The sequence below is a fragment of the Anolis carolinensis genome, chromosome 3 (genome assembly GCF_035594765.1).
Source record: "Anolis carolinensis isolate JA03-04 chromosome 3, rAnoCar3.1.pri, whole genome shotgun sequence".
In the NCBI taxonomy this organism is placed as follows: Eukaryota; Metazoa; Chordata; class Lepidosauria; order Squamata; family Dactyloidae; genus Anolis; species Anolis carolinensis.
In genome coordinates, this window is record NC_085843.1 from 205302201 (window position 1) to 205320544 (window position 18344).

The window sequence follows — 18344 nt, forward strand, 5'->3', positions numbered from 1 at the left end:
TAATTTTTATTAACTACAATTTCTAGATTTATACATGAATATATAGGTTACTTGCAAGTGGCAGCTGGTTGCTTGCAGCTCATTAGGGCCATGAATTCAATCCAGGTTTTAGATTTAAAGAAGCTATCAGGTTGTTTAACTTATTTTGGTGGTAGTATAGATTGCTCCTTTACAGCTTAGACTAAAACTAAAGTTTGTTCCACACTGCATAGTTATAGCACCTATGCTTGAAGTTCATAGTCTGGTGGGACACCAGTTGAGAATCCTAAATTTCCCTCCTTAAACTGCAAATCCTAGGATTCCAAAAAATGGAACAATGGCCACTAAAGTGGAGTAATGACATTATAATTTTAGTATGGATTCATAGCCACCCAATAACATAAATGGCAACAGCTACTGGTGTAATGAAGCCAGAACATGCAGGATCATAGTCCCAGAACAATTTATTTAGCAGGAAGTACAGCATGATGGTGGAGTTTCCTTCTCTGGAGGTATTTAAGCAGAGGCTGGATAATCATCTGTCAGGGATGTTTTTATTCTGTCTTCCTGCATGGCAAGGGATTGGACTGGATGGCCCTTGTGGTCTCTTCCAACTCTATGATTCTATTATTCTGTCTTCTACAGCCATCTTCATACTACTCTCTGAGTTTAGTTGCCAGTAACTGGAAGAAAAATTGACTTTCCCTGTAGTAATGTATGATTATGAATGATCCCTGTTAAATTCCAAAGTATTTTTTAAAAGGCTTCATAGAGATAGAGATGGGGAAAAACCAGAAATTGTTTCATATTATTTACATTGTTTGAAACAGAATTGTTTCAATTTGAACCACTTGTACTTTTGATCTCTTGGTGGGAGTACTAGTGTAGCTGGAGCCTCTGGGATTTTTTTTTAAGATTTGGTAGACTCAAACATTGGCAGGCTGATTGTAATTAATTTTGCCTAGCTGCAAATGCATTTAACAACAAAAAGACAGGATGCACTGTGTTAAATAACAGCAGCAGCAACTGACTGGAGCAGAAATAATCGGACTACCATGAAATTAAAATAATGAAATTAATATATCAAGTAAAGAGGAAATGTACAAGAACAGATTACGTGATTCCAAAAGTGTCTGTAATACTTCTTGGCATTCTATCTCTCCACTGCACTACTTAAAAGCAAAATTTGTTGAAGAGAAAGGATTACATACTGAATACTCTCAACAGAAGATACAAAAATATGAGATGGGAGGGGGGGGGGAATTGGGTGCAAACGTTTTCCTTCCCTGGAGTGTCTTTGCAGTGACATAACCAAATTATACTATTTACTAGCTGTGCCCAGCCATGCGTTACTGTGGCTTATGGGAATCATTTGTTGGCTAGGTGGAATAGCTGTGAATAGCCTTGCAGCCTCACAGCCTGGTGGTTTTCTTCTTATGTGAATCCTTGTTTGGTAAGCTGGAATACAATGGAATAGGCTTGCTGCTTGGAAGGCTGGGTACTTGCGTTCTAGGGGAATGGTTTTTTAACCAATTTGAATTGCACGGAATAGCCTCGCTGCTTCAAAGCCTGGCTGCTTTCTATATAGGGGCATCCTTCCTTGGGCAGGTTGAATGGGACAGACTAGCCTCGTGGCTTCAAAACCTGAGGGTTTTCTATCTAGGGGAAATATTGGTTGCCCAGGTTGAACAGCACTGAAGCCTTGCTGCTTGCAAGCCTGGCCGCTTTCTACCTTATGGAATTCTTGATTGGCCAGGTTGAATAGCAATGAATAGTCTCAGTGCGGCAAGTACGAATGGTACAATTAGCCACCTTGATTAGCATTTAATGGCCTTGCAGCTTCAAAGCCTGCCTGCTTCCTGCCTGTTGGAATCCTTTGTTGGGAGATGTTAGCTGGTCCTGGTTGTTTCCTCTCTGGAATTCCCCCATTTTCAGAGTGTTGCTTTTTATTTACTGTCCTGATTTTGGAGATTATATTGTTGTGTATTATTATACCACAGTAATTATTATATATTATATTTATAATCTTATATTATATGCTTAGAACTGGATTATATTATAGGGGCCGGGCTGTGGCGCATCTGGTTTAGTAGGAAGCCAGCCCATGTTGGAGTGAGCACCAGACCATTAAAAAAATAGCCCTGCTCGTTGTTGACCTAAACAACCGAAAGATAGTTGCATCTATCAAGTAGGAATTTAGGTACCTCTTATGCGGGGAAGCTAATTTAACTAATTTATGACACAATAAAAATTGTCCAGCAGCATTTGGAATGAGGAAGTATCCAAGGACCCGTGTCACAGTAGATGATGAAGCAACTGCTCCCCCTGTGGCCAGAATCGAGCACACCCTCAGTAAACTGCAAGCTGGAGAATGTTAAAATTGCCCCTGTGTCTCTGTCTCTATGTTCATATGGCATTGCATGTTTGCCTTGTATATGTACATTGTGACCCGCCCTGAGTCCCTTTCGGGGTGAGAAGGGCAGAATATAAATAATGTAAACAAATAAATAAATAAATAAATGAGAACCCTTCTACACAACTGTATAAAATCCACACTGAACTGGATTATATGGCAGTGTGGACTCAAAATAATCCAGTTCAAATCAGATACTATGGATTATCCTGCCTTGGCATTCTGGGTTATATAAGTGTGTGGAAAGGCCTTGAGTCTACACTGCCATATAATCCAGTTCAAATCAGATTATCTGTATTTTATAGGCAGTGTGGAAGAGGCCTAACTGAACCCTGGCTGTCCCTTGGCCGAGGGGATTGCTAGGAGATGAAGTGGGCGGAGCCTATCCTTCTAACTGGCAGCAAGGGGAAAAAACAGTTCTTTCTCTAATTTGGACTTTATTTTTCTAGGATTTTTGATTGAAAGATATATTTTGTATGACTATGTCTTTTGTGGCTAAATTTGGTGTGATTTGGTTCAACTGGGATGGAAGCATCCTTGGACACTTACCTCCGAACACAGGAGCTCTTCCCACCAAACACAGGAACCCATGGGGCCAGCATCCTTCTGCCTGGTTTGGGCAATACTTCCCCTGTGTGAATGGAGAAGCATTGCCACACTGGAGCGGTGTGTGGGACAATGGCGCAAGGGAGGTCCCCTGTATGATAAGGTCATTAGGGTCATCATAAACTGGAAACAACTAGAAGACATACAGCAACAAACAAAAGCTTCAGTCCCCATTACATTTTTTACGGTTTTAATGGCTGTACCTTGGAAAACTTTCCTAAGCATATATTGTTATGGAGCAATCTCAGTAAAGGTTTTTTAAATGAATGTAAACCTATAAAATGTATAAAACCTTCAAATTACAATAAACTGGGTCATCTAATTGAACTGCTTGATGTAAGGCAGAGTGTTATAAATGTGAAGCATGCCTTATACGCACCTGCCTATACTTTCCATTAAGCTTGGCAAGACTCTACAATTTTCCTAGACAAGTGGTACAATTTATAAATAATTGTGTCTGTGCATTGTCTTGCCTGTTTTATTTGGCAATCTGGTGAAAACTTTCTGTAAAGGCCTTCCTTTTTCTTTTTTATATTATTATTAACATACAAATTTTACACAACATTGAGCAGTAATGCGACTGTACTGAATCAGAGAGAGTAACACGTATATATGTTTCTAAAACTAACAGAAGATGAAAGATTGAAGTAGAATACATTGAAACACTCAATGCCACACCTATAACACTAAGTTATATAATGGCTTCAAACTACAGGAAAGGAGATTCCACCTGAACATTAGGAAGAACTTCCTAACTGTGAGACCTATTCGGCAGTGGAACTCTCTGCCCCGGAGTGTGGTGGAGGCTCCTTCTTTGGAGGCTTTTAAGCAGAGGCTGGATGGCCATCTTTTGGGGGTGCTTTGAATGTGATTTTCCTGCATCTTGGCAGGGGGTTGGACTGGATGGCCCATGAAGTCTCTTCCAACTCTATGATCCTATGATTCCATGATTCTATGTTGATATACTGTATTTTATTTGTTATGTGGCACCCTTATGCGCTATTTGTAAGCCGCCCCAAGTCCCTATTGGAGATGGTGGTGGGGTATAAATAAAGTTTATTTATTTATTCCATGCCAGTGCATCAGCAGACAGTGAATATACTGATTTTTAATTGCAATATCTAAGGTATAGATTGAGAACTGGAGAATTTCTTTTAAGTTTGGACTGAAATTCAAAGCAGAGGTACTACCCCCCAGTGATGTGGAAACCAGCATAGTCCTATCTTAGAAGAGTTTTTAAATATAGGGTTCACTGGGGCAATTCATTCTCCTCACTCCTTTTGTGTGTCAGTCCAGTGGGGACAAAGGGGAATCCTAGAATAGCCTAAGTTCACCTCACATGGTCCTTCAGGTAGAGAAAGATAATGGTACATAGCACATGTCTGTCAGGTACTCCTTAATGCAGGGGTGTCACTTATTTTCATCAAGGGCCACACAGCCTTATGGTTGTCTTCAAAAGGTTGTTGAATCCATGGATAGAGAATCCATGGATACAGGTTCCTGTATTACAACTCCCATCAGTTTAAGTCATTATGTCTAAAAATGAGAAATACAGGAGTAGTAGTCCAGCATCTTGAGGGCCATATTAAATGACATGCTGGGCCAAATGTAGCTTGTGGGGCTTGAGTTTGACATATATGCCTTAATGCTTACACTTACAATTTTTCAGGTTTATTAATACTTTACTAGAAACAGTCATAGAAATTTTCCGTATACAGAGTAAAACACTATGTTGCCCTCAATATCTGGCTGAAGCTCCCTAGGGTTTTAAGATCAGTCTTGCCTAAATTCTCCTAGAGGTGCTGGAGGCTAAACCCGGGATCTTTTGGGTGCAAAGCGTGTGCCTCATCATTGAGCTACTTTGTGGAACTTTTAATGCTTAGGATTTCTAAAATAGTGTTCACTATTGCTAATGAAATTATGTATTTATTTATTTCATACATTTATATCCCATCCTTCTCACCACCCCCCCCCCCCGGGGGGGGGGGGGGGCTCAGGGCGACTTCACAACCGGCAGCAATTAGATGCCAAACACAACAAATATAAAAGAATTACAGTTAAGACAGATAGCTAAAAACATCAGTTATAATAGCATCAATTAAAAATTACACAAATTCAAGTCATAATCCAGATCTATCCATTGTCAATCACAGAAATCATTCTTATTATTGCTGCGTATTCTGCTTGAATGCTTAGTCCCACATCCATGTTTTACACTTTTTCCTAAAGGACAGGAGGGAGAGGGCTGCCCTGATTAAATTAGGGAAGAAGTTCCACAGACAGGGGGCCACCACTGAGAAGGCCCTGTCTCTTGTCTCCACCAATCACGTTTGTGAGGGTGGTGGGATCAAGAGCAGGGCCTCCCCAATGATCTTAACCTCCAAGGTGGATCATAGAGGGAGATATGTCTGGACAAGTAAGCTGGGCTGGAACTGTTTAGGGCTTTATAGGCTGAAATTAGATTCATGCCCTTGAGGCCCCTTCAGTCCATCTCCCTAAATTCCTGACTGATACAATATTCTTTTTTTGTTCTACCGAACCAAAAGGCCTCATCCAAATGAATGTATGTAAGCAATAATAATAATAATAATAATAAATTGGCCAATCTCTGAATCTCTGGTTTTTGATAAATATTTTGACTAAAGAATGCAATACTAAATCCTATAGGCCCATAAATAACTTTCAACTACTGAAGAAATTAAATGAAATGAGAACAGTAATCTTTGTACAAAAAGCAGACACTTTTATTCATATGTGACATTTTAGATGGATCGCCTCAGGCTTACTTGGACTTGATCATAATCCTTAGATTCTCAAACCAGAACCATGTGATTTCTCCAACCCTCAAGTGCTGCTTCATTGTTTTAAATGGAGGCAGCAAGACATTTAACAAAATGTCCCCTGTAGCATTTTGGGAGCTCACAAGGCTTTTGCTTGCTTACTAGCAGAAGGACTTTAGAGGAAATCTTGTCTAAATGTCACATCCACATATGAATACTAGCTCTCTCAAAGACCTAGAATTATGCAAATATTACAGCATTATCAGAGCCATAGACAACTTTGATAAAATATGAAAACATATTGCTCAAGGTAGTACTATTAAATGTAAGAACTGGATAGCTGGCTTAAATTAATATATGGAAATATAATTCCTGCCTTACTTCCCTAATATTATAGTGGACAAGTCATAAATGTTGAAACGACGGGAAAAATCAGTCTTGGTACATTTGAATCCATTCAAATCCAGTATTTCTAGGACCTGCTAATTCTATGTGCTCTTAGCTTTATGGCTCAGAGCTACAGAACCTCCAAAGCTCTGTTATTTACTTACCTAAAGACTCTTTGCTAATAGCCTACAGTGTTGCTTGTTTCCAGGGTTTATGAGAAATTGTGCTTTATATTGGTCTCTTCTTGCCTTCAACTGTATGCATTCTCCATCCATCAGTTCCTTGTTTTTCATGCACTCCCTTCTCTTTTCTGCTTTCCTAAGCTACTATCTCTTTTTTGGCCTTACTCTGGCTTTCTGTACCGAAGGTCTTGCATACCCCAAAGACTGACATACACTGTATTGTGCAATCCAAAAGCCAGGCTAAAAAGGAGTGCAACATCTATAGGTACACTACACATACTTGTAGTACTAGTGGTTTATATCATAATGGTTGACCCCTAATCCTAGATGCCATCAACAAAGTATTAGTAGTATGGTTATAGTGTTATTGGTCCACCTTAACTGCCAAGTTTCCAGCCTGTGGAATGCTGGGACTAGCAGTCTAATGAAACATACTCTGATTGAGAATTCGAAATGCCTCTCCCAAAACTGCAAATCCCAAGTATACCTAGGATTTGGCCATGATATTTAAAGTGGAATAGCAGATAGTTAAAATGTAGTATGAATGGGCCCTAGGTCTGTTCTGGTTTTCCTTGTTGTTTCTTCAGTGTAAAGATAAAAACCCATTCAGGGGAGATAGTAAGTAACAAGCTGCTTCTGCATCTGGAGAAAACTCATGAGATCCTAAGATACAAGTCATAATTGCAATTTCAGTACCACCGAACAAGTAATACAGTAGAGTCTCACTTATCCAACGTTCTGGATTATCCAACACATTTCTGTAGTCAATGTTTTCAATACATCGTGATATTTTGGTGCTAAATTCATAAATACAGTAATTGCTACATAGCATTACTGCATATTGAACTACTTTTTCTGTTAAATTTGTTGCATAACATGATGTTTTGGTGCTTAATTTGTAAAATCATAACCTAATTTGATGTTTAATAGGCTTTTCCTTAATCCCTCCTTATTATCCAAGATATTCGCTTATCCAACATTCTGCCGGCCCATTTAAGTTGGATAAGTGAGACTCTACTGTATTTCAAAATCTATTCATCATGTTCTCAAGGTGGACATTTTGGGCACGCTTGCACTTCCAGTCCATCTTGTTATAGTGACGTTTGAATTGAAACAATCACAAAGAAAATGGCTTGTACAATGCATATATACACTGGGATAATTTAATTAATGTAGCTTTGCCATTGACATAGCAGATGTCGGAATTTTAAAGATGGCGCCGAGACAAGAAGGGCTCTGCTAAGCTCAGAGAAATCAACTCGAAATCCGAGGTAATCCTCCACTCCACAGCCCCCTCTCTAGCATTTTCTGCACTATCCGTTCCCCAGAGGGTCGAAGGATCCTTCGAGGACAGAAAAGTGCAGAACAGTGCGGAGAAAGGGGAGAATTTAAGGAGTAGTAATTTTCAAGATCGGAGCAATGCTGCCGCCATTAATCAACAAGGCATAATATCAGCAAAGACGGCTCATCAGTCCCCTTCCTACCTACGTCCGGCTGCCTGATACCCAGAGCCAGTTCTCAGTCACCACAGGGGCACACTGCCTCACCGTCCTGGTTCCTCGACCTTTCGGGTTTTCATCTGACTTGGAGGCAAGCACTGCAGACCAGCTTTACCACCATTGCCGCAGCTACTCTGCCGTTCTGGGGAGTAGCCAGCCCTCCTGCTACAAGTGTCTCTGCGATCTGCAGCCACTACTACCATCCCGTCAATCCGGGGGGCAGTTGGCCTTACCATCTCCGTTTCTTCTTTGTTCTGCCAGTCCGGGGGAAAACGAACACTCTGCCTCAGCTCTCTGCTGAGGATATCGCTGCAACATTCCGGGCGGTAGCTTGTTCAATCTAAGGTGCCACCATCCCGGCTGCCGATACTCACTAACTAGTGAAGATCTGGCTTCTCCACAGCTGGCACTGCCTCTTGGTTCCAGAACATGACCAATTTGAACTCAGCATCAAAAACAACAGCAGTGGAGCCAACAACCACCACCCCTCCACTATTCATCTGGACACCATCATTACTGTTCTACAGGAACTGCATTATAGGATGCCAGAGGCAGCTGCAAGACAAGGCCCTCACCTCTGTCACTGTGACTGAGCACACGGTAGTCCACGCTCTGGTTGCATCCCGAATAGATTACTGCAAAGCGCTGTACGTGAGGTTGCTTTTGAAGACTGTCCGGAAGCTCCAAATGGTCCAATGAGCGGCAGCCAGATTGCTCACCGGAGTGGCGTACAGGGAGCATGCAACCCCCTGTTATGTCAGCTCCACTGGCTGCCAGTTTGCTACTGAGCACAATTCAAAGTGCTGGCTTTAGCCTATAAAGCCCTCAATGGTTCAGACCCATCTTACCTGTCCAAACATATCTCCCTCTACGAATCATCTTAGAGTTTAAAATCATCTGGGGAGGCCCTGCTCTTGGTTCCGCCTTCTTCACAGGTGCAATTGGTCTAGATGAGAAACAGGGCCTTCTCAGTAGTGGCCCCTCAGCAATGCATCTCCCTCCCCAGGGACATTAGTTCAGCGCCCTCCCTCTTGATCTTCCATAAGAGAGTGAAAATGTGGCTCTGTGACCAAGCCTTTGGAGAACCTGTGCAATAAACAGATATGCACTGACATGCTATGACTATAGGAATGGCCCGATTTATGCTTATGGATTATGTGATAAATAAATTCTGAAATAACTTCCGCTAGTTTCTTCAATACTCTTGGATGTAGTTGATCTTGAATTCATTTAGAATGGCCAGGTATTCCTGGACTAGTTGTTTCCCTATTTGGACTTGGATTTCCCCTAATCCTTCGTCCACTCAATGTTGCTGAGGTTGAGGATGGCTTTCTTTTTGTGAGAAGACTGAGGCAAAGAAGGCATTAAGTACTTCTTCCTTTTACCTATCTCATCAGCATTACCCCCTTCTTCTCCTTGCAGAGGTCCTGTTGCCTCCTTGTTCTTCTTTTTTCTACCGATGTAAGTAAAGAAGTCCTTTTTATTGTTTTCAATTTCTCTGGCAAGCCTGAGCTCATTTTGCGCTTTAGCCTTGCAAACCATTTCCCTACAGGAGTTGGTTATTCGTTTCAATTCATCTTTGGTCTTTCTCCCCTTTTCCACTTCTTGTGTATGTCTCTTTTGAGCCTTACCCCAGTTAGAAGTTCTTTGGACATCCATTCTGGTTTCTTCGCATTTGTCTTATTTATTTTTTTCTTTATTGGCACTGTTTGCCTTTGTGCCTTGAGTATTTCACTTTTGCAAAACTCCCATTAAAACCAACAACACATTTAAAACCAGATATTTAAAATTAGCAAGAGCCACAGAGTCAAAATATGCCAAAGTATGGGTTAAAAAATCCATTCAATAAAGTGCAATGAACAGAACGGAATTTGTCCAGTTGAAAGCATCCATTGTGTGGATCTGATTCACCAAGGCAATTTCTGGATTCTTATCTAATATAGTCTATTGTTTTAGGTTGTCTTGATCAAACTCTATTCATTTAGAGAGCAATATCCCTGGCAGACAAATATGGGCTGTTAGAAGAGTTCTAATGTGGTGTTATGGAACTTCCATTCATGTCACTTGGGATGTGTAGGAGAAATGCCTGTGAGAGTGCAATTTCAATATGATTGCACTCTGAATAAATTTGTGAACACAGTATTTCATTTACCACTTACAAATAACATTTTTATTGAAGTGTTTTAGAGATACATTTGCTTGCGTTTTTCATGCTGCATCATGTGGCCATTTCTCATCTAGTTAACTAATCTCTACTTAAAGGTTAATTCTAATGTTTGTTGTTCAATGATCTGCCTTTGTGTTTCAGTATCATACTTCAGATTTCTCCATAGACAACACACTGAATTTTCTAGTTCGCAGCATCGATCCTTTCCATATTGCTTAAGTTCCACTGAACAACAGGGGTTTTACTTCTGGGTTAATATGTTCGGGATTGTGCTGTGCATTATTACCTTTTCTATCGCCTTGCTCTTCCTTCCATCTGTCTTTGCAGAATTTTTTTGCTTTCTGGCTCCACATTTGCATGCATAAAGCAGTTGATGTGTAAATGGTTTACAGCTGCTATGACCTGGGATTTAACTAAGTTGTTTCACCTTTCCTTACCTGTTCTATTTCCCTATAAGTAAGCCCTTTCCTGTGTCTTTTACCCCTTTAAGTAGTTCAATTTTCAAGCATTTGGGGGTTTTTTCAGCATAAATCAGAGTTGTTGTTGTTGTTATGTGTGACAGGGGTGTTTGCTATATCCCTTAAGAGGTCTGATAGTAGTCAAAAATCGTTTCAACAGCTTGTCATCTCTAGACACTATTTTAATTTACTTTGGCAATGAGACAGAGCAGACAGTGTGCTGGGCTAGATATCAATGCAGTGTACTTCAGGTATAGTGGAAGCATTTCACTTTATTTTGTGTCACTTCTATGATGTATTTTCTCATGTGTAGCAAGGGGAAGAAGAGGCTTGGTGTGCTCAGTGCTTCTTAACTCATCTGACAAGCAATAATATTTGGGACAGCATATGACCTCCAAACATGACAGAGTGTAGCATTAACTTGAGGCATATTCAAAAGCCAAGGTAGAGAAACAGCACTAATTTTGTTTGAATCTGTAAGATTTGGGAAAGGGAAGAGAGTGAAAAACAAAATAAAACACAATGATACATATCTAATTAAATGATAATAATTAAATTAGTAGTTTGCCTGTTCTTTTAACTGAATCCCAGTTGGAAAAAAAAAACATTTTATAGTTCTGTTGAGAGGTAGGTTGCTGGATTTCTAGTAAAAAATGTTTCCAGAACGGTGAGGTTGCCCTTGCCATCACATAGTTACAGCATTGTAAGTTGGCAGGGTCAGAAATCTGCCAGGGGCCATACAGTACATAAATAAAAGAAAGAACTTCTTCATAAAGCACACAATTATAACAATGGAATTCATGTCTATAAGATGTCGTGTTGTTCATCCATTTGGATGGATATAAAAGAGGAGTAATTGAAACATATGGACAATGAGGTTATGGATAACAATGAGTCATAATAGCTATATGCTGCCTCTAGGATCAAATGCAGAATGCCTCTGAATACTAGATACTGCTTCACTCGAGTGCTATTACATTTATGACCATCTGTAAGTTTCCTAAAAACAGATGAGCATTACTCCTGCCTAAGATGGGAGGTGAAGAGGTGTTGGAATACTCCATCTTTGTTCCCATCCTGCTTCATTATTACTCCCTGGCTGTGCCAGAAGTACATATCTCAGGTGATGTCTTATTTTAAATTAGTTTCAAATATCCTAGTACTGTTTGACATTTTAAAAATGCCCATTTTTTGAGAACAAGAGTCTTCTGGCTACCTTAGGTTTCTATATATATATTTTGGGTGTGCCATGTGCCTGGGTTATCACAATGGCCCCCAGGCCTGACTCAGATCTAATTCAGTTGCCCACTTCTGAAATAGGGCATTTTGATTTTGGTTTCATCCTCCATGCTATCATTTTGCAGCTGGATTTACAGTTGTTGGGCCTTACCATTCTAGCTTAAAACAATAACCATGTAAATTCTGCAGCTTGAAATATACCCATGCTGTTCTAAACACATTCTTCCATCCCATAAACTTCCCCCATTTCCCTCTGATTCAGAGGCTTTTGAAGATAGTGAAATGTACTTCCAGCATAATATTCAAAAAGATCAATTTGGTCCTATTCATAAGCTGTTTCTTTTTCCGGAGAAGCAAAATCCATCACCACTGCTAGTCTTGGGTGATCTATATATTTACAGACAGTCCACCGGGGGTATTAAGCCTTCCCTTTGCTATCCAAAGCTTACAAATATATATGTTTGGCTGGAGTTACTCTTTAAAAATGTCCCTGTTCCAACTTACATACAAATTCAACTTAAGAACCTACAGACCCTACCTTGTTTGTAACATGGGGACTGCCTGCCAATGGGACTAGCTGATTCAGCATCAGCTAAAATTGCCAGAGTGAAGACTTGTACTTTAAAGGTTGTATAAAACAATAGATTTCAATAGGTGTTACTTTTTACATGAGTGTGTGAAAAACAATAGCTGCTAAAATTTCCTCTAATGCACAAGCATTAAAAGAACAGCAGCCCTTTCCAGTTTTCATACTGGCAATCCTAATAGATGCAGAAGTGATGACCTGGCAACAGGGATAATGACTCAGAAGAGCATCGCAGAGCTTGGAAGAGTTACTTTTTACTTTTTAAGAGTCCCAGAATTTAGCAAAAAGAGAAACAGCAAAAGCAGTGGATACTCTGTTAAAACTGATGTTGTTATTGTGAATTATCTTGAGAGCAATTACAGTTGAATAGTATTGTAAAATACCATAAAATAGTATTTTGAAATATTAAATATTGAAAAATTATTCAGTCTGTATTTGTCTGAAAACACCTCAGGCTTCTGACCAAACTAATCTAATTAAAAAAGATGTTGGCTCTTTGGGAGCAGAAAAGGGCATAGAACAGTTTCTGCTATGGTAGGCTTTGCCTTGACAGTGTTTAGGTGAGGAGAATTTAATCCAGAATTGAAATATACTTGTGAGCCGCACTATGTTGGCTTTAGGGAAAGTAAAATCAGAACACACACACATTTCCTGGGAAACAGATTTAGCTTAATGACAAACTGAAGTAATGATTTGCTTAATTATGGCAATTATTAATATACATTCCATACACTTGGATGAGCCTGATTTCCAGAATTAAATAAGTGGTAGTTATCCAGTTAAGTGTGTGATGTCATGCACTTCATTATTGACTTGCATACAAGTTGCAAATAAATAATAATTGGGGGGGGGGGGCATAGAGAGAGGAAGAAAAAGTACAGCCAGTAGTTCTTGCATAAGCAACTGATAAATTCACTTGTCAGAACAGCAACTTTGTGAAAATATATTTTTGTGATCCCAGAATCAATGATCAGCTTGCAGTTGTAAAATAATCTTGAAATGATTTTATGCTATGATTTCTGAAGAACCGAGCTTCAAAAGCTGGCCATTGATCACCTAAACTTTCTTTTATTCTTCTCAAAATTGTACCATCAATTTTTGTTGTTAAATTGCTTTGTGGGTCATGGCCAGTCAGCTCTCTTATCAGCCATTTTGACTAGCTGCCAGGTCTTGGTTGCCAGGCCTTGATCCTTCCCTTTAGTCTTTTATCCTTGTGCTTTGCTACTGCCATTTTAATTTCCTCTCACAGTACCAATCCAGGATATTGAGAGTGAGAAATAAAATAAGAGTTGGCACTGCCTCTTACCTTTGAGGCTAGGTGATATAGTGGTGGTAATGCTGAGCCACTAACTAAAGGTTGTCCATGGATTTGGAAGCTAACATTGATTCTCACCCAACCTCTCTGTGTATTATCCAGCTTTAGTACAGAACTATATCCACAAAGAGCCCATGCTTTCATCAAAATCATTCCCACACACTGACATCTACAAACTCAAAACCCAATGCTGTTAAATTATTGGTACCTGAAACATTTCAACATCCCCACTTCAGTTTCTACTATACTATGTGTGATATAAAATTGAAATAAGGTATGCTTTAAATCAAAATAATTGCTTACCTGGGACATGGGAGATTTTGTTGGTTGTCATCCTGGACTACACAAGTCTCAAGTAGTTAGGTAGAGGATAGAATTAGATGAGGGAATCCTCTCTGTATTCCCATGCATGCCTAGAAAGGCCTTTGTTGTTTCCACCCTTGTTATCCTGTTTATCTTCATTTCCCTACCTTGCTGTCGTATAATGTGATCTTTTGAGGGACGAGGTAACTTGCCCTATCTTTGGAATTTTAATTGCCCCAAGGCTTTGACCACATGGTCAGCCCCATTTTGGCTCCTCTTCCTGCCTTTGTCTCCTACCTGAGAGGCCACATTTTGCCCTCCTCAAGGCAAAATGTAGCTATTTAGATATTTTGTTATTTTTTACTTCTTACTTTCCTTAGAAGCTAGCCTAGAGAGCTAGTTAGCTCCAAGAACCTTTTTCTATCTACAGTGGATTTCTTTTTACCACAATAAATGATTTTGAACCTATAATTAAGACTCTGCAATCCTTTGCCATCCTAAGGAAGAAAGGCTTCTCCCAGCTCACTACACATAAGTTTCTGCTATTTATGAAACGTGGTTCTGCCATTCTGCTGTATTTTTGAAGAATCACCCCAAGAGGGGGGTTATTTTGAGTCTAACAGCTCAATAGATTCCCAACAGATTTTTATAACTATGGACTTCATTCATAGGGATAATTGAATAATAGCATAATTGCAGCCAGGCTTTGAAGCTACAAGGCTATTCAATGCCAATCAAGGTGGCCAGTTGAAACCTTCCCTCTTGCCTCAGATAATGAGATAATGTTCCTGGAACACTGCCTAGACAGCTCTGAAAGGTGCTAGAGTTTAATTCAACTCACTGGGCCTTATCCCCAAGGAATTTTATCTTGAAGTGACATTATCTAGGGCCCCATAAGCACTGCCATATAATCCAGCTTCTGAATCCCAAAGATCTGGATACTTGGATCATTGCAGAATTGCAGCCAGGCTTTGAAGCTGCAAGGCTATTCAATGCTAACCAAGGTGGCCAGTTTCAAAATTCCCATTTGCCTCTGATAATAATGAGATAATGCTTCTGAAACATGGCCAGACAGCCCTGAAAGGCAGCCCTGACAATTGCAACAGTCCCACTTGCCTCTGAGGGTGCCTGCCAGAGATGTGGGTGAAATGAAATCCAGCTTCTGAATCTCAAAGATCTGGATACTTCCTTGATAGCATTATTGCAGCCAGGCTTTGAAGCAGCAGGGCTATTCCCCTCTCCCCCTCTCCCTCTCCCTCTCCCTCTCCCTCTCTCTCTCTCTCCCTCTCCCTCTCCCTCTCCCTCTCCCTCTCTCTCCCTCTCTCTCTCTCTGACAGTTATCGGCTGTGTTCTTCCTCTCTCTCCCCCCCCCTCTGTCTCTGTCTCTCTGTTCCTGTCTCTCTCTTTCTCTCTCTGACAGCGACTGATTGGCTGCCTTCCTCCCCCTCCCCCTCTCCTCTCTCTCTCTGGAAGGCTTTTAAAAAGATATAAATTGTTTTGGCAACTTGCTCCGTGAGGAAAAGATAATGGCGGCAACGGAACTCTTCCTTACCGGAGTGGGTGGTTTAGCTCCTCCCACAACTTCCCCTCCCACATTTTCAACCTGGGAAAAACAAATGCCACTACATTACAAAAAAGGCCAAACTTTCAGATGATTTCAAAAAATCCAGTTCCCCACCAAACGTTGTAAAAGACTGCTGGCCACCATGCTTAAAAATACGCAAAGAATGCTCTCTCCTACACTTAAAGCCAAACTAATGTGGTGGGAGCAGTGGCTTCCTGGATTTTAAATGTAGCACTCAGTGGAATTTAGTGAATGTGATGAAGTGGTCTGTGCTCTATATATTTGTAGGGCCTTAAGTGAAATGTATGGTGGGATTTTTACACCTCATTGACAGTAAAATGAGAGTACTGTCCACCCAGATATGGATTCCACCATCCCAGATACGGATTTGTTTCCCAAATTCTTTGCACTTCAGAGAGTGAGACATTGAAAATCATTCACTTCTCCATCTGTTACATTTGCTATGTGAGCATTCTCTTGGTGTCTTTGCCTGACATTTTATTTGGATGCCCAAAGGATATTTCTAAAGGCTAAACTGATGTTTTAAGTTACTTCAATGCCAGAAATGTGAAAGTTGAAGGAAAATGTCATGGGAATGGTGGAATTCATATTGGAAGGATGCTGTTCCAGCTTTGCCCCCACATTGTGCGGATCAAAGTCTTAATACCTACTGGTCTCATGTGTTTCAATGGGCCCTTCCACACAGCCATAAAACCCAGAATATCAAGGCAGAATAACCCATAATATCTACTTTGAACTGTAGTCCACACTGCCATATATCCCAGTTCAAAGGAGATAATGTGGGATTTTATTCAGCTGTGTGGAAAGGGCCTTTGTGTGACTGTGTCAAAACTGATGATGTATGATTGCTTATCTTGTTTTATGTGTACATTTTGAGAACAGCAGAGATAGCAAAATGCAAAGCACCCTTTTCCCATGATTTGGAGGTATATGTTGTAAGTGAGACTCATGTCCTTCTTTTTGAGAGTAGAGATGAATTTCTTCTTGCTTCACACTCTTTGTTTTATTTGGCATAGTAGTTTTATGTCATTGGGAGATGGATGTGTGATTGAGTACCTTTCATGGGGAACTGGGTGGCATCCGAGAGCTTCTATTGTGTGTGTTCATGTTCAGCAGATCGGTTTACCAAGTGACACACTGTTTCTTTATTTCAGCTATATCTGGCAACTATAGATTTACATGGTGTGTTTGAATTACTAGTAGTTATGCCATGGCCCTTGGATATTTAATCTTGGTGTTTTGTTTGATATACCAGACTAGCTGTGCCTAGCCACGCATTGCTGTGGCTTATGGGAATTCTTTGTTGGCCAAGTGGAATAGCAGTGAATAGCCTTGCAACTTCAAAGCCTGGCCATTTTCTTCTTATGGGAATCTTTGTTTGGTGAGCTGGAATACAATGGAATAGGCTTGCTGCTTGGAAGGCTGGGTACTTGCATTCTAGGGGAATGGTTGGGCTTCTAGAATTGCAATGAATAACCTCACTACTTCTAAGCCTGGCTGCTTGCTACCTAGGGGAATCTTTGGTTGGTCAGCTTCAATAGTAGAGTAGTATTGCTGCTTCAAAGCCTGGCCACCTTCTATCAAGGTTAATCCTTTGTTAATCTGGTTAAATTGCACTGAATAGCCTTGCAGCTTCAATGCCTAGCTGTGTAGGGGAATCTATGTTTGGCCAGCTTGAATTGTACTGAATAGTCTTGCAGCTTAAAAACCTGCAGCTTTCTACATAGGGCATCCTTGCTAGGCCAGGTTGAATGGGACAGAGTAGCCTCGTGGCTTCAAAGCCTGGGGGTTTTCTATCTAGAGGAAATCTTGGTTGGCCAGGTTCAATGGCATTGAATAACCATGCTGCTTGCAAGCCTGGCTGGTTTCTACCTTGTGGAATCCTTGGTTGGCTAGGTTGAATAGAAATGAATAGTCTCATTGCGGCAAGTATGAATGCTGCAATTTGTCACCTTGATTAGCATTTAATGGCCTTGCAGCTTCAAAGCTTGGCTGCTTCCTCCCTGGGGGAATCTTTTGCTGGGAGGTATTAGCTCGCCCTGATTGTATTCTTTCTGGAATTCCTGTTTTCAGAGTGTTGCTCTTTATTTACTGTCCTGATTTTAGAGATTATATTGTTCTGTATTATCATACCACAGTAACTATTGTATATTATATTTATAATCTTATATTATCTGCTTTGAACTGGATTATATGAGGCCCCTTCTACACAGCTGTATAAAATCCACACTGAACCGGATTATATGGCAGTGTGGGCTCAAGATAATCCAGTTCAAAGCAGATACTGTGGTTTATGTGCCTTAACATTTTGGATTATATAACTGTATGGAAGGGCCTTGAGTCTACACTGCCATATAATCCGGTTAAAATAAGGTAATTTGCATTTTATAGGCAGTGTGGAATAGGCCTAAGTGAACCCTGCCTGTCCCCTGGGCGCCATTATGGCTGAGGGGGTTGCTATGACACAAAGGGGGCTGGGTCTAAAGGTGGTGGGACCTACCCTTCTGACTGGCAGCCAGTGGGAGAACGGCTCTTCCTCATCTCCCCCCCCCCCCACACACACACACACACTTTCTAATTGTCTATGTGTTCCTGTGTGTGTGTGTGCAGAGGGAGGGAAGCCCCTCCAAGAAGAACAGCCCTGGCAGCTGACTCTCTCTCGATCTGCTCTTCTCCACACGCTCGGCTCCCCCCTTCAGCTGTAAACACAGTTGACCCTCTCAGGGCAAGTGTACAGAGTGAAGGGAAAAGAGGGGACTGTACCATTCCAGCTGAAAAGGGAGGGGGGAAAGTGAAAAATAGATATAGGGCAATCTTTTTGCAGGGGAAGGGTTGAGTGAAGGAT

The 18344-nt window shown here is 40.7% G+C and overlaps 1 protein-coding gene across 7 annotated transcripts in view; it reads left to right on the forward strand.

Moving 5' to 3' along the window:
- The window catches only part of adgra1 (adhesion G protein-coupled receptor A1), a 492840-nt gene that overhangs the window by 455425 nt on the left and 19071 nt on the right, over window positions 1-18344 (forward strand). The gene's annotated exons all lie outside the window — the stretch shown is intronic.